The sequence below is a fragment of the Passer montanus genome, unplaced genomic scaffold (genome assembly GCF_014805655.1).
Source record: "Passer montanus isolate IOZ18808 unplaced genomic scaffold, ASM1480565v1 scaffold38, whole genome shotgun sequence".
NCBI lineage: Eukaryota > Metazoa > Chordata > Aves > Passeriformes > Passeridae > Passer > Passer montanus.
The window spans coordinates 5515447-5527843 of record NW_024368596.1 but is presented as its reverse complement, the minus strand read 5'-3'; the positions used below and the strand labels follow the sequence as shown (position 1 = coordinate 5527843).

Below are 12397 nucleotides of genomic sequence, written 5' to 3'. Positions count from 1 at the left end.
TTAAGCCAACTTAATACATCAGTGATTTGTAAAATATTTTAAAGATTGTAAAATAACTTGAACTGCATAAAAATACATTTATCTTAAAGGACAGAACCCTGGAATATTGCAAGAAACTGTCTCCATGGTGCATTACTGAAAAATTGCATTGCTGGAATTCTACAGCAACTCCATTTTTTTATTTTATGAGCATAATTAAAGGAATAATGAAATTTCACTGCTAGATAATTCAAGATTTCTCCAAGAAGTGCTTTTATTCTATCTATAAAAACTATTTTTTTGATAAGTAGAAAAAAGGAGAGTTCATGAGACCACAATTCAAATGGTAGTGTACAGTTACATGTGATTTATAGTACTGGACAGTGTGGAAAAATCACCTTTACATCATAGATTTCCATTAATAACAAAATGAGGTTTTGTTACACAAAAGACTGAGCAATAAAGTGCAATACTGTCTGCTTTGGTATCCCTGTAAGTTACACTGGCTCTGTAGTCCTGTCTTGGAATCACTACAAAGTAAATTGCTAATGGATTGTGAAGGGAAAGTTGGAATGAGGTTCCACCCCAGTGAGACAAGTTGATGAGACACGAGCATAACAATTTGGCAAGCACATTCTGACACTGGATAATTCAGTAGTTACTGCCCTTCATCAAGCCATCATTGTTAGGTGTAGCAAATTAGAATCAAAAGGTTTATGTTATCATAGAGAATACACTGCAAAACTTAAACAAGATATTTATGGAAAAATGAGGGATGGAGGAAGAAAGAAAAAAAGTAATAAAATGCCTGTCCAAGTCAAGAAGACTTTGCTATTTGACATTTGAATTGCTGACTATTCCTCTTTATTGCTAATTTGCAATTTGGTCTAAACTTTCAACAGTGTAAAACGGATTGAACATTTAACACAGTCATTCTAAAAGAGTTTCTGTACTCCAACAAGGTGAATACTGCTATTAGGAAATGTTGTCAGTGTTTTTGTTTCCTTCTCATTCTTCAGATTCTTTCAAAATTTAGCTCAAACTATTAAAAAGCTCAAGATAGACCAGAGCTCTGATGGAATAATCAAAGATTAGCTTAAAAAATTAGAGTCCAGAGATTGGAAACTGTGACCCAAGAGCATTTTTTGAAACTGAACTCCATGGATGTCCAAGAGGGTCCACAAAAAAGGGAGACCAGCAAAAGAATGGCTTTTTTTCCACTGTCATAGCATAGCTCTTACCTACTTTTAGCTTAGGTTAAATTTTCTAGAAGTGAATGCTTACAGAGATTCAGGAGGTTACTGTAATGTGTTATTAATGTTTGGAAATTGCTCTCACAACCTTAATAAAAGTGAAAAGGACAGTGTTGTTGCCAAGTATTTTTCATTGATTGCCTGGAGATTCCCAGCAGTCATTCTCCTGTTTCACTATAGCAATATTAATAGAGATTCTCTGATATGAAAACCAGCAGAAATGAATGTTTAAGATCCTCAGAGCAAACCATTCACTGTATGGATGTAATCTCAAGCATTTCAAATGGTGCTGTATCTAGAATAGAGACTGCAAAGCATGCTTTATCTTTTATGGCATATAAATCCACATATGTCTTGAAAGTATGAATACCCCAAAGATCCATTACCCAAATTGTCCAGGAAACCACATTTCATCTTGAAGGCCTGTAACCTATCAAGACTTTGCAGTGGTGAGAAGCCACATGTTTACAGATATTTCATGTGCTTAAGAACTTCCCTGATTGTACAAGCTAACAGGAATTTATGAAATCACAGCATAAGACATGGTTTATGAGGGTGATGTCTAATCACATACCTAGTACACTTAAGAACACAGATAAATCACTTTTTTTCATCCATAGCATAAGGTTTGTTACTGTTCACTAAGCACAATAAGCTGCTCCACAAGTGAAACAGATTTTTTTTTCTGTGTTTACAGTTGAAACTTAAAATATAACAAACCATAAACACGATCCCAGCCAACCACAAGCGTGATAATGGTGTTTGGTTTTAAACACAGAAATTATAACCTGAAAGTAAATGTTCCTCTGGCTGCAGGACAGGTTTTCACATCAAATATCAGCATCTTCCAGGCAGACAGGATAAACACGCCATGAGGAAGAGGGAGATATTCAGAGCACACAGGGAGGGAGCCAGTCCTGTTCCCTGAGCAGAGCCCTGGAAATTCCCTGTGTTCACACATTCTCACTGTGGACCCTCCCATGGTGCAAAGGTGCAGATTCTGACTGAAATGCCTCTCCCAAACTTGGCACATTAATTAATCTCTTTCTGTTGCAGAATCTTCCAGAGACGCTCAAAAAGCAGCCTTACCTTAGTCAGGGTATTTTCAATATCATTTTGTTGACTGCAAAGTCATGTATTTTCACTAGAATGTTAGGAACAATTTTATCTCAAAATTCCACCTTCATGTTAATATCAGTCATATTTTGATATGACTAAAAACTTCCTTATGTCAGTGAATGAGTTAAAAATTACTGGGGGATACAGACACTCAGACATCCCAGATAACACATTTTAATCATTTAAGTCTTGATTTTGTTTCAAACCACAACAAACCAACTGTGTTCAGTATCAGTAGGGGTCCCAATTAAACTGCATACATAGTTAGCACATAACTCATTTTAGGCACTATTTCAGTGTAAGATTTTTTAAATGTCATCTGCACTAATCATAGGATAATTATGTTTATAAGAAGCTAATAATTGCAAGATTATCTGTTTTAAGTTTTTAATGTGCCTCACAAACACATGAAGAAGCAGGAAGGTTTGAAGGTAAAAAAGTATTTTTGTAAAAAAGAAAATATAAGAGAATCTTTTTAAAAATAAATTTCAGGTGTTTATCTATTGAAAGAAGAGCTTTGAAATGCAATTATGAGGAATTGAAAGAAAATTGAAGAGCAACAGACAAATCAAGTGTGCTTTATATTCAATTCCTATTAAGAGAAGTTAAATTAAAGCTTAATTAATTTTTTTGAAGATGGACCCTGTCAGTAACTGATTCTATGCAAGCATCCTATCTTGCTTCCATAAGCAATGGTAGGGAGTAATTTTTGTTAAATTATACAAATGTTTGTTGCTTCATCATATTTTTAAGTCTCAGAGACCAATACCATGAGAAATTTTAGCAGACGTGAGGCAGTAGATGGGCAACCTAGGAGACAACTGTGCTGCAAGACACAGTCACAGCAAGACAGGATTCAGAAACCTGGAATTTATTTGGCAAACCTAAAGGATTTACTTATCAAAGCCAAAAATCTACACATGTAAAAGTAATTACTGATAGAAATTCTAGGAAATACTTAAGGAATGCTTCTTTCAGTGAGCTATTTCCATCACCAGCTCTGGATGTGGAGGGACAACTCCTCTCAGCAACAAATGTGCTTTAAAAACACACCTACTGAACCCAGTTTTACTTATTGCTGACAAATACCACTGGCAATTTTCTGCCTGGCCTATGGCTTTCCATGGTCTGATGATTAAACATTTTTTCCCAGCTACTTAATAACACCCTTTACACAGCTTGAAAAGCAAAACTATAAATAGCATCCTTGAGAGAGACCCTAGAGGAGATGTGTGGTTAACACTCCCAAACCAAATACATGATATTTTATGTTGAAAAGGTGAGAGGCCAACAAACTTTCTAACCTGCTGGTTTTCATATAAGGACCCTGAGGTGAAAGCATATTAAGGAGCCACTGAGCCTGCTCTGCACCAGCTAATATTAGTTTGAACTTGACCCTGGGAAAGGATGTGAGAATGCAGAAAAAATGAGTGGGCAAAAAAGGAAAAAAGAACTGAGATCCCAATACTGTCTCTTGTGCATGTCAGCAGTGGCTGCAGGGGTGGCCACTGCAGGCTATACTTTAGCAACTCAGGGAAGGTTTATATTTTTCAAACCATATCTGCCTTACATCCTTAGCCTGTCAAGGCTAAATCACTTTACTACTCTTCTCTGTCACCTCTGGTTATGCCTGCCTTGCTGTATGTTATTGGAATCCTAAGTGACATAGCAAAAGTCAATTCCAGGTATTTTGGACAGATCTATTATCAACAACAAAAGATAGTACAGCTCTAAGTGCTGAAAGTTTAAGCCTTTTAATACAGTACCCAGTGTTGCATTATGCACATTTGAAGAACATAAATCAAGACGGACCCAAAAGTGAATCTTAAATAACTTCAGAAATGTTAATTATATTCAACTGCTCAGTATCAAGATGGCAAACAATCTTAGAGGACTCAGTAGTACAGAGAAGTACATTTAGCAACTACTCCTGTCAGTCATTTGTAGCTACATCAACAGTAAATCTCTTAAACACAAACAACAAAACCCTCAGTGTATGCAAGGACATACTGGTACTTACAGATTCTTTACAATTAGCATGCCTACCATGAACACATTTAGTGCTTAACAAATAATTTTTTAATGTCATTGATCCTGGATTTTTTTAAGCTACTCTCCATTCCTTTGACAGATGTGCTATGCTGCATTTCATTACTTTTTCTCCTTACCTCGTTCTTTTGTTTTAGATAAGTGATGAGGCCTTCGAAAAAGATTAAGAACTGGCAGGCAAAGCAATGGCCCAAACACGGATTTAATTGGAGCCTCAAATCCTGTGGAAAGAAAAAAAAAAATTAAACCATTAATAATTTAATTTTACTAGCAGAAAGAGTGAGTTCATGTATCCTGTTTTAGGTAGCTTCCACTACACTTCTTTGTATTTGATTTCAATAGGTATGCAACCTGCTAGTCCAACCATGTTGGAAAAATAATCATTAACAGGAGATTTCAGGGGGGTGTGCACAGCTGCTAACAAGTGCTGATGAGGTTAGTTCTCATCTGGAGAGGTAGTCCACTGATGATTAGTAATGTCAGAATTTACTTGATTTAAGCTTTAAGTTCAAAAAAGCATTTTTTCCTGAAAAACCTGAGAGTCTTCCCATGGTGAAGAATTCAAAATGCCATTTCTTTATGCTGCTCTTTGCCCCATGAACACATGACAGAGTCTCAAATGCAGCCAAGTCATAATGCTAAACAATTCACACTTCAGGACAAAAGATACTGAAAGAAATTTCATTTCTTTCAAGATTGGAAAAGGCTCTAAACATAAAAACCTCCATAAAAGTAAACCATAAAAGCAATTTTTTGGAGTCAGAGGTTATAAGTTGTAGTATTGGCAAGTGACAACCAAATAACCAACAAAATAAAGCAACCCAGAGTATGAGTAACTTGCTTATTTCTGTATTAGTAATTTTTGTTCAGACAGAGTACAAAAATCTCAGCATCACAGAACACCTCTAATATTTCGGTCCAAGAATTATGCTTTATATTTCAAAAGATCACAGGACCAGACTCTTACACAGTACGTGGCATTAACACATATATTTCAATGGACCAGGAATAACCTCCCATGTAACCAATCTGGCCAACAGAGCTATAATTTTCCAAGCTCTCAAAGCTACATTGGGGAGGAGGCTTGTTTCACTTTCCTGCTTTGCTGTTATTGCACAACAAGTATATATACGTTTAATTTGGGATTACAATCAGATTTATGTACCATGACCTCAGTCACACTAGGCCACTAGAATTCAGTCAACATTCTGTAGTAGGCAAGGAGTTATCATTAAGTGTGTTCAATTACATACATAGTTATTATTTAATGTGGCAAATATATCTAAAGACTGTACAGAAAGTGGCATTTCAAACTGCTGTAAGACCATAATGCAAAAGCTCCTTGCATGATGATAGCTTGTATGGATATTGAATTTATTTTTTATTGTTTGTCGATTGAGTGCTCCAAGATGCTATGTGGGTTTTAAAGACTAAAGATGTCTATGACTATGACAGCAATATTTTTCATTAAAGTTAATTTTCTGGAGAGCAAATTCACTGAAATGTCTCTCCAAGCATCACATCAGAAGCATTTTTTGGAATGAAGAGGTAATCTGCGGTCAAGATGATGAAAATATAAACATTCCACGCTCAGATTATCTTGTACATCATTTCCTTTCCAGAACTGATTAGCTAAAGGCACAACAAGGAGTATGTGACAGTCTGCTTGCAAAGCTGCTGCAGAGGGAAAGCAGAGGCAGATTCTTTGCATGGCATAGAGACTGTGTCAACACAACCTGCAATGACAAGATGAGATCTCTGGGCATGGTCCCATCTGCCCCGTTATGCTCTCCCAGAACCCGGGGATGGCAGCACAGATGTGCAGAGGCTGTGCCAGAGCCAGAGCCCAGCAGCTGATGAGGCAGGGCTGGTACCCACCCCATCCAGGCAAACCTGAGCTCAGGCACCCAGCTCTGTCTGCACCCACTGTCTGCAGTGGCTCCAGGGTTAGCAAGACCTTTTCTACTGCCCAGGTGTGCCCACCTTGTCTCAGCCTGCAGGGTAATGCAGAGGGGATAGCTGGTATCACTTCATCAAGTGCAAAGGCACCTAAAGAAATGCTGGCATGAGCACTGGGAATTTTAACTCACATAGAGCTGGAACCCAAAGCAGAAGTAGGCTACAAAGCTGAAGTTCTAACATTCATCTAAGGGCATACTTGTGGATTTCTAACGTACCACAGAGAGAAAGCAACAATGCTCAGCACTGGTAATTCAGCCTCAGATATTTTTAGAGGTTTATGGCTGTCTTTTCTCCTGAAATTCAGAAATGAGCTTGAGGGGAAAACAGGCTATTTCTACCTGAAAACGATTCTTGGTCTAAATATCATTCTTTCACTTACTTCTCCATCAATAAATAATTTTAAATACAACTACTGTGCTTCCTGGTGTTCATTTCAAAAATGTCTTGCAAACTGCAAGCTCTCTAAGCAGCACTGCTCCCTTTAGCACAAAGAAACATTGGACTCAGTCATTTAATACATAGCCATTCAAAGATATTACTGAAGTTTCAAGGGAGGCAATTTTAGAGCCTGGTGTTCTAAATGACACTCAGACACTGAGCCCCCACCTAATATTTATTTACTTATGAAGCTATAAAATAACAAATACAAAAATAACAGCAATCACAATAGACATCATTACACCTCTGTAGCAAAACCTGCCAGAAACAGGACAATATCCTATCCTGAGCAGTAAAAGCAGGACAGATCACCTGCTAGGTCCCTTCTGAAAATATGTGAACCCTTGGGACATTCAGATGCTGTGCTGTGTATGAGACAAAGGAACATACCAGTTGGGATCCATGAGAACAATAATGGGAAAAAAAAACCCCAACAAAATTGTTCAATAGTTTTACTATAAATATACTTATTGATGCTTCAGGCATAGAAAATTCAATAACGTGATGAACAAATCTCACAATGTCTTCAAATTAATTTACATTCACAGAAATGTCACAGAGATAATTTTGAGGGCAACTAACTCCATCTAATTAACAAACTGAGAATTTATTTAGACAGAATTTATTTAGACTGTACTGATTGATTTACTGAAAACACATTCTGTACTGCTTTAGCTGTTTTATTACAACAACAAAAATTTGAACCTTTGAAAGTGTGCCACATCTCACCAAATTGCAATTTACTATGATATTAGATTTCTTATATGTTTACCCTACCATGATGAATATGTGCTTGGAGTGGAACAAGAGAAGAAATGACAGCATCTCCTCCACAGCCTATGTTTGTGAAAGAATATACTTGAAAGAAAGAGCATGCAAGAGCTTGACATGTCCTTGGGGTATGATTAAAAGCTCATGAAATAAAATAATTCAAAGACGACAGCTCTGACTTTAACCACCACTGGGGACAAGAGATATTTCACTTAAGACATGCCAGTCATTCACAAGTATAACTGAAATAATACAGAAGATGCATTTTAACACCCAGTGATTTAGATAAAAACCCCAAACCAGAAAGATCTTGTGGGTGACAAAAAATGCCACAAAGTTTAACTAGAGTTTCATTTTTTGTAATAATATCAGGCCAAAGTTTAAAATGTACTAATTTCAAATTGCTAGCATTGAATGATAAAGAAAACGAATATATATATATGTGTGTATATAAATCCATATAAAACCCCACAAAGAATATGATTCTTTATTAAAGAAGAAATCTTCTCCCCCAGGCTGTTTCTTATCCAGTGCCACATCTGGGCCATACCAACTTGGCTCTGTAGCAGTGGTTTGAGCTTATTCAAAGCTATTGAGATTCATAACCTGGACTCTTTCACGTTTTATGTAGCACTGCCTTTTAAGTGGATGTATTTCATTAACCATATTCTTTCCTAAGCTTCAGAATCTGTTCCACTTCTGTGAATTCCCTTTATTTTCTTTTGACATTTCTACAGTTAACTGTCTACAGAGATATAAAGCCCGAATCAGCTCACATTATAATATATATATATGTGTGTGTGTGTGTGTGTCTGTATATATATATATACACACAATTTACATGAGCTCTCATCTTGCCCAAAGTTATCTTCAACAATTTCTTTTTAAAAAGTAATGAGATTGACCTAGCACGAAACCTCAGCATTTGAAACATGGAATATCTTGAACAGAAAACTGATGAAGTCTGGTTCAGAGCTTAATTTTTGATTCCCAAGTAGTTCACAACTAAACTTGCCAAGTGTGAATGCTGATCTCATTTCTCTCCTGGTGCAATAGATGGTGCTCAGGAAAGAGCACACACACACACTGCAGCCTCACTGGAAGCAGACACAGGGCTCCTCACAGGGGCTCCCCACCCAGCCCTTGAAGGCTGATAACTAAACTGCTTTGAGGATTGTCACACTGTGAGAACCCACTGCCTTTCTGAGCTCTCTCTCTTCAGGATATGTGTTTCAAAATAGGTTCAAAGTTACCAGGGAAAAAACCAGAAAGATGTGAGGCATAAACCTCCATTCCTTAGCAAAAAAGGCCAAAAATATATTGCATCTTACACATTTTCTTACTATAATTAACAAACTAAAAGACCAATCAAATCAGAAAACTGCATCTAAACTGTGTTAGAATCTGTTTAGTGGTGTGATGTCCTCATCCACTTGAAGTTAACTAAGTTCAGATGTTTGCTTCAGCACAGTTAAATATTCAGAAGATAGAATTGCACAGCTTTTAGACACAGAGTCCCAGTGGGATTCTAAGTCATTCCAACACTTTTGAAAAAATTCCACCTTTTAGAAACACATCCCTGCTCTCAATTGCTGAGAGCCAGGAGGAGACACTTTCATTTGGAGGAGAGGTGTGATGTTCAGATTATTTCAGTGCTCACTGTTCTTGCAAATGCAGCTCAGTTATCAATATTGAGATACCATGAATAAATCACCCTTGCTTCTCTTCAGTATTAATTATGTGATAGGGCTTAAATTTGAATCAAAAGTCCAAGATGCTTTACTCTAATATTTAAAAAGCAATCTCTTCATGTAACAAGTTCTAAAATTGATACTATTTATTCTTAGAGTCACATTTACTGGTTTTTTGAGGCCACTTCTGGCTTTCATTTAGCACATTATAGTTTGTTTTTTGTTTTTTTTTACTGTTGAACTGTTTATAAAAACACAACAGAAAACAGAAGATTTGTTGCAGGCTTCCTTTTGTATGTTTGTATCTTTTGAAATAAGTTATAACAGTACTTTTGTATTAATAATGAGCCCATTAGTAACAAACTAAACTGATAGTAGATAGATAGTGATTTTGTTTTTATCAAGTATGGATGTCAGATGAAGCTGTACAGAGTAGTTTAAGTTGCATTTTCTAGTGTGGAGAGTGTCATGATTTTGACAAGTTTAAATTTGTGTGGCTTCCTGACAGAAGAGAAGGCTTCAAACATGGGTTTTCTCCAGCTGAGAAGTGTTTGGAGACAAGAAATTTAACACTAATAAAGCAGTTAAAGCTCTGAAAGCATTTTTCCAACCCAAAAATTCTTGATTTCTTACACTTGCTTCTCTCTGGAAAGGCTGCCTTAATTTGTTCTGAAATCTTCTGCACCACATTTGAGCCCATAATGCATCTTCAGACTCAGTTTAAGGCACATTCTCATTGTGCTTAAGGATCTTTCCTCTTGCAGTGCCACACCTAATATTTTATATTAATCTTGCAGGCTAGACCAAAACGTGGCCCTTGGAACAGATTCAAAATTCAGGATGCTGAACAAACATAGGTTGTTGTTTTTGAACACCAATCCCTTTTCTACCAATATATTAAAGGCTGGCTGAAAGAAAAAGGAGTAGCACTTTCTATTTGTGCTCTCTTCCTTCAAAGAGCTTACATCCTTCTACCTTAGATATATTTTCAATCATCTTAATATCAAAACCTAATTTCTTTCAAATAATAACCATTTAATTCGAATTTTTCTTAGGCTGATCCAGAAAAATAAATTTCCAACAAATAAACAGATTTTCTTAGTATTCCCACTCTCTCTGTTATTTGCTGCTCCAACAATCTAAACTCATATTTATGCCAGTCCTTACCCAAAAGGTCTCAGCAATACCATGTAATTACTTATTTAAGCTTCTAATTCATTTGTTGTTAGTTTTGTTCCTTTGAAATTCCCTCATTAAGTTATTGCAGGGAGCTGTGTTTGCACAGTAAAAGAGAAAAATACAAGCTCTTTATTGCATTCTTTTAATATCCCTTTTATCTTTAAACTAGCTAATTAGCATATTAATTACCTAGATATGGTAGACACAATCTTACAACTAACTGTGGGTACAACAATCTACTGATTTAGTGTAACACCATTTGTACTTACATCATAATAACATCTTCACTTGCTCTGATATACTCTTTATAAGTATTTCAAATTAAAACAACTGGTATTGGTAGACATGTATTAATGATAAGTATTCAAGCGAATGTTTGTGTACTTTGTCAAAAGCTTCCAGTCCTAACAAATAAATACAAAAAGCTTATTAATTACATAAGAGGTGAATTACATTTGCCGAGTGTATTAAAAGTTTATTCCTTCTCTAAAATTCTTATAATCAAAATTTCTATTTGTTTGATTTAAACCTAACTACTCTTCTTGCTAACTTCCAAAATTTCAGTGGAGATAATCTTCCTTTATATACCAGTAACAGCTCTGAATGAGAAAAACACTCTGTAATATGAGTGAACAAAACCCCATTCCCTGCTGGGATTCAAAGTCCTGCTGAGGGGCACTTTGGGTATTACCAGAAGCTCACAGAATATAAACTTGCCATCCCTGCCCATCTCTGGCTCTCTCCTGCTCATGTTCTTCATGTTCCATCTGCTCTGGGTGCAATTACACCAAGAAATTTGCCCTTATAAACCCCTTGCTCTTATCCCCACCCCAAACTGTGCCTTCCAGAACAGGGTGAGCTGGGAGCAAACACTCCAGGTGGGCTATTTCAGAAGTAGGTCAGTAATCAATTCACAATGGAACAAATTCTGGTTCACAGTGAAATAAAAATTATTTTGCACTTGCAGCTTAAGCAGACTACAGTTTGGTCCAGAATGTTCAAAATATGTCAGTAAATAAATGTCTGATGGCAATTTCAGCATAAGTGCACCACCAAGTGTGATTGATCTACTGGAGCAATAATCTTACATTTTCTGTAGCTGAGCATTTTGCAATACAAAGAATTAATTTTAATGCAACACTCCAGTAATGCCCTCATAAAACTATGGTAGCTGAGAGGTATGTTCTCACATGAATTGAAAGAGACACAAATATTTATAGCACAAGCCTGGGAGTGTGAATACAAAATGAGTATGTGAATAGTCAGGCACTGACTCCAACAAGTTTATTGTGAGTCCAAGGGTTCCACGGGTGACTACACTGGTAAGTTCTTCTCCACTGCTGTTGTTCCTGACAGCTCCAGTGCACAAAAAGCCCTGTTCCTGAACAGTGTGCTAAGTGCCAGCCCACTCTGCAGCACTCCTTTCCTTTCTCTGTCCTAGAACTCTTCTCAAGTCCTCTGAACTAGGGCAAAAATCCAAGGCAATTAAAAAAATATTAATTACAGGCTGACCACTTATCATATTTCTTCCATTGCAACAGCCTGTTGATGTTAACAACCATTTATGAAGTCACATACATGAGACAACAGTATTCAGTATTTCAACAGCTTGCTGTGGAACTGTGGGAAGGTACAGGATGTACATTATATTTTTTTTATTTCAGAAATCTAGCAGACCTGGACATTTTATATTCGGTTTCATATAGACATTGATGTATCAGATGATTTAGAGTGTATATGCTTTGCATTTGTTTGAAATCTCTCTGACAAGTAGATATTTTTGAATTAGTGATCTAAAGATTTTTTTTGATGATATAATTATGAGCTGGAGGCTGAATTTTTAGAAGTGAATTTGGTGGTAGATTTGCAATTCAAAGAAGTTACTTAAATTAACAAAAATGCCCTAAAAGAACAGCTGTCTACCTGACTGATCCAAGAAAATGAACATTGAAAATA

General features: G+C 36.4%; 1 protein-coding gene across 1 annotated transcript in view; it reads right to left on the bottom strand.

Annotated features, from left to right (window-relative positions):
• Positions 1 to 12397, bottom strand: part of TENM1 (teneurin transmembrane protein 1) — a 782308-nt gene that overhangs the window by 464463 nt on the left and 305448 nt on the right. Inside the window, exon 3 of the mRNA XM_039717552.1 lies at positions 4520 to 4621. The gene's annotated coding sequence lies outside the window, so the exon portion shown is untranslated. The remainder of the gene's footprint in view (positions 1 to 4519; positions 4622 to 12397) is intronic.